Source organism: Dipteris shenzhenensis, chromosome 32 (genome assembly GCF_047967505.1).
Source record: "Dipteris shenzhenensis isolate YYH24624 ecotype China chromosome 32, Dip_SZ_1.0, whole genome shotgun sequence".
Taxonomy (NCBI): domain Eukaryota; kingdom Viridiplantae; phylum Streptophyta; class Polypodiopsida; order Gleicheniales; family Dipteridaceae; genus Dipteris; species Dipteris shenzhenensis.
In genome coordinates this window covers 42,639,882-42,644,704 of record NC_141627.1, presented here as the reverse complement: position 1 = coordinate 42,644,704, position 4,823 = coordinate 42,639,882, and positions in this window count along the sequence as shown.

Below are 4,823 nucleotides of genomic sequence, written 5' to 3'. Positions count from 1 at the left end.
CTCTGTGGGAGGAAGGAGAAGCTCTGTGGAAAGCTTTGTGGGTGACTTTACTTGCATCCGAGTGTGTAGAGACCTTGGAGGAACCTTTGGAAAAGTCACTTTGGTTTTGCGAAGTGGTTTTGAGAGCTTGTTAAGAGATTTCAAAGAAAAAGTCGTTTTTTGAGCTTTTCCTTGTTCCGTTCGATGATAGAGATTCCGTATTGACTTGTAGAGGCAACTATTGCTTGCTTTTGGTGTCCACTTCACTTTAAGAGCTTGGAAACACCTTCATTCTTGAATCTGGGATCATTTCATTGGATTTCTGACTCACTGTGTCAGTTTTTGCGTTTTTTGCCTGGGTGTTGGAACTCAAGTTTGGAGCAACCATTTCAGATCTATCAGTTCCAGTGGACTCAGAGGTCCTAAAACTTCTATGTTGCTCATCATTCGCACTCCAGTGGAGTTTACAAACAGCTCTGTTTCCAAAAACGTTTTTCAGTCCGTGTGTTGGACCCAGTGATTGAGACCAAGTTTCCGAAACCGTCTGTCCCATTGCGTTCCGGACGCCCAAAAACCCGTACCTGTCAGTTCTTCGGTGGAGGATTTTTGGAGTTATAGATCTCTCTGTATTCGATTTCATCTCTCTGTTATGCATTTTTCATTCTAAGGTTTTAAAACCTTAGATTTATGCCACATGGCAGTGGATAAGTGTTGACTCCCATTTCTCACTCATCGATTGGGATTTTGGAGTTCTAGTAGAAGAGAGATATTTGCAGGTTTTCTTGCTGAGTCCGATTATGCAATGGCGCCCATGTTTTGAGGCATCTCAGGTTCTATTTTCAGTAGCGATTTTCAGTAGCGGTCATTACCATGGGACTATAATTTCTTGAGCATATGCAGATCACTCTGGTTGCAGTTTGAGCAATGTGCGCTCATTTGTGGTGTGCATTGGGTTGCAGTGGATGATTTATAGGACATTTGGATGCATTGCGATCCTTATTGGATGCGCTGATAGGCCCAAATTGCCTTGTGGGATGCTATTTTTATGGATGCTTTGCACATGGATGCTATTTTATGCTGAGGGATAGTTTTGACACATTGCATGTGATGCACTGATAGTGCTATGCTCTCTTGGATGAGATATTATTGATGCATATGCCAGTGGACGGTGTTTATGCTTGAGTCATTTAGCACTTATTGGCATTTTCTTTTGGGCTAAATTTGCTCATATGGATGCATAGTATATGCACATGAGTTAGATGCATCTTTTGATGCTTTGAGCTTTGAGTTTTGGTGATATTTCACTCTATTGTGGCATACACATTTGGGTGCACCTAGTATTTGGTGTGATTCTCTCTTGCAGGCACTAGCATTTGGGATTTTGTTTCATTTGCATCATGGCATCCTCTTCCATGTCTGAAAAGGAGTTTTTCAGCATTAAAAAGTTTGATGGGACAAACTTTTCTTTGTGGAAAGAACAAATAAGGGATGTTCTTATTCAAAAGAAGCAGATTAAACCCTTGGCAGGGATTGAAGCTAAGCCTACAAATATGTCAGAGTATGATTGGAATGAGTTGGATGCATTAGCAAAATCTACTATTAGAATTCATCTTGCAGAGTCAATTTATTTCACGGTAGTAAATGAGCAGACTACGGAAGATTTGTGAAAGAAACTGTGTGCCACTTATGAAAAGGAAACTGCCTCTAATAAAGTTTACCTCATGAAGAGGTTGTTTGAGCTACAGATGAAGGAAGGGTTCTCCATTGCTTCTCACTTGAATGAATTCAATATTATTTTCAGCCAGCTTCAGGCTCAGAAGATGAATTTTGATGCGGAGACTAAGGCAATATTTCTCTTATGTTCATTGCCATCCTCATGGGATACCTTCTGTACAGCTGTTAGTAACTCTGCACCTAGTGGAGTACTGAAATTTGATGATGTTGTGGGTAGCTTGTTGGCCGAGGAGATTAGACGGAAGTCTATGGATGGCAACAAGCAGGATGCAGCCTTAAATGTGCGAAGGGGCAGATCACAGTTCAGGGGGAAGTCCCAAGAAAGAGGGAAGTCTCGTAGCAAATCTAGGGCACGGAACATTGAGTGTTACCACTGTGGCAAGAAGGGCCATATGAAAAAGGATTGCTACAAGCTGAAAAGAGAGCAAAAGAATAAGAAAAAGAATCCAAATTGGGGTGCAAATCAAAAGGAAGAGAGTCCAAGGGAGGACAAAGAAAAAGTGAAGATCGAGGAGATCAATGCAGTCACACATGATAGTGACAATGACGTTCTCTTCATGTCTAGTTTATCTGCAGAGTTGCTTACCACTTCAGATGATGCATATTCCCAGGATTGGATTCTGGATTCTGGTGCTTCATTCTATGTTACTCCCCATAGGGAATGGTTCTCCACTTATGAGAGTGGAAAGACAGGTTGTGTGCATCTTGGAAATGACTATGCATGTGACATAGTGGGAGCAGGTGACATAAAGTTTTCTTTTGCAAATGGGTCTGCATTTGTTTTGAAACATGTGAGACATGTGCCTAAGCTGACCAAGAGTCTTATTTCAGTGGGTCAGCTAGATGATGCTGGTTTTCACACCACTTTTGGCTTTCAGAGTTGGAAAATTCAGAAGGGCTCTATGCTTTTGGCCAGGGGTGCCAAGTGTGGGACTTTGTATCCCTTACATGTATCAGGGGTATTTGATCATGTTGTTGCAATAATCGAGCAGCCAAGCACTTCTTTGTGGCACTGCAGGTTGGGGCACATGATCCAAAATGGAATGAAACTCTTATGCCGTTTGGGTTATGTACCGCATTTGAGTTTCTCTGATTTTGAATTTTGTGAGCATTGTCTCTATGGGAAGTAGACTAAATCAGCCCATAAAAGAAGGGGAAAGAAAGAGTTTGAAATGCTTGATTTGGTGCATTCAGACGTATGTGGTCCCATGCCTACACGGTCATTAGGCGAGGCTGAATACTATGTGACATTCATTGATGATGCAACTAGGAAAGTGTGGGCTTATCCTATAGCTCGGAAGAGTGATGTGTTGCAGGTATTTCAGAAATGGCTGGCCTTGGTTGAGAATGAATCAGTCAGGTAGAATGCTTAAATGCCTACGGACTGACAATGGTGGAGAGTATCTCTCTCATGACTTTCAGCATTTTTGTGATACACATGGGATTAAGAGGGAGCTCACATCCCCTCGTACTCCAGAGCAAAATCCAGTTGCAGAAAAGATGAACCGTACCATTCAAGAAAGGTTACAATGCATGCTTTCCAATGTAAGTCTTTCCGGTGGTTTTTGGGTTGAGGCAATGAAGACTGCAGTGCATGTGATCAATACATCACCTAGTAAGAGTTTGGATGGTGGTATTCCTGAAGAGGCATGGAGTGGCAAGACGCCCTCTTACTCTCATTTGCATATATTTGGGTGTGAGGCATATGCACATGTGCCAAAAGAGCTTCGAAAGAAGCTAGATCCTAAGTCTAGGAAATGCATCTTTTTGGGTTATGGTGAAAGTGGAGAGATGGGCTATTGTCTCTGGGATCCAGAAGCAAAGAAGATCATACGCAGCCATGATGTGCTCTTCAATGAGAAGAAGATGCATAAGGCACCCATGAGGGATGTGGAAATGAGGAGAATCACTTTCCAGGATGTGAATCCACCTGCATATGTAGATAGATAGCAAGCTGTCCATGCACCAAATGTGCAAGAAATGGTACCACCAAGTACTCCCACAGGTATACAATCAAGGGTAGATGATGAATCATCTATTAGTGGAAATGATGAGCCAAATGTGGCTGATATGCAGGTGGGACAACAAGCTGAAATGCCCTTGAGAAGACCTAGAGTGTCTAGACCACCAGATAAGTTTATTCCAGGGGTAGACTATGTGATGCTTACTGATTGCAGGGAGCCTTCTTACTACAAAGAGGCTATGATGCGCGAGGATCAACGCAAGTGGGAGTATGCTATGCAATCAGAGATGAGTTCACTTATGAAGAATAAGACTTGGGACTTGGTTTCTTTGCCACATGGAAAGAAAGCATTGCCATGTAAATGGGTCTACAAGATGAAGGTCACAGGTGATGCTGTGCCTAGGTACAAGGCCCGTTTGGTTGCTAAAGGTTTCAAGTAAGAGAAGGGTGTGGACTTTGATGAGATATTCTCTCCGGTTGTGAAGATGACCACACTTAGATGCATGCTTGGACTAGTGGCAGTAGAGGATATGGAGCTTATGCAGATGGATGTCAAGACAGCTTTCTTGCATGGGGATTTGCATGAGGAATTTTTACATGGTGCAGCCGGAAGGCTTTGAAGAAAAGGGCAAAGAGCATTTAGTTTGCAAGTTGAAGAAGAGTCTCTATGGTCTTAAGCAAGCGCCTAGAGAATGGTATCAGAAGTTTGATGCTTTCATTCGGTCCCAGGGTTTTAGAAGGAGTGAAATTGATCACTGCCTCTACACTAAAAAGGCTAAAGATAGTAGCCTGATAATCCTAGCACTATATGTGGATGATATGCTATTGGCTAGCAAGAATACTTATGAGCTAGATGCATTAAAGGCCAAGTTGCATGAGGCCTTTGATATGAAGGATTTGGGACTTGCAGGTCATATTCTTGGTATGCGCATCACGCGTGATCGGAGTAGGAAACTCCTTTGGCTTTCACAAAAAGAGTATGTTACAAAAGTATTACAACATTTCAATATGGAGGGGGGGAAGGCAGTAAGTACTCCATTGCCTCCATATGTGAAACTGAGTCATACAGATAGTCCCAAATTAGATGAGGAAAGGGCCATGATGGCCAAGGTTCCTTATGCATCAGCAGTTGGGAGTCTTATGTATG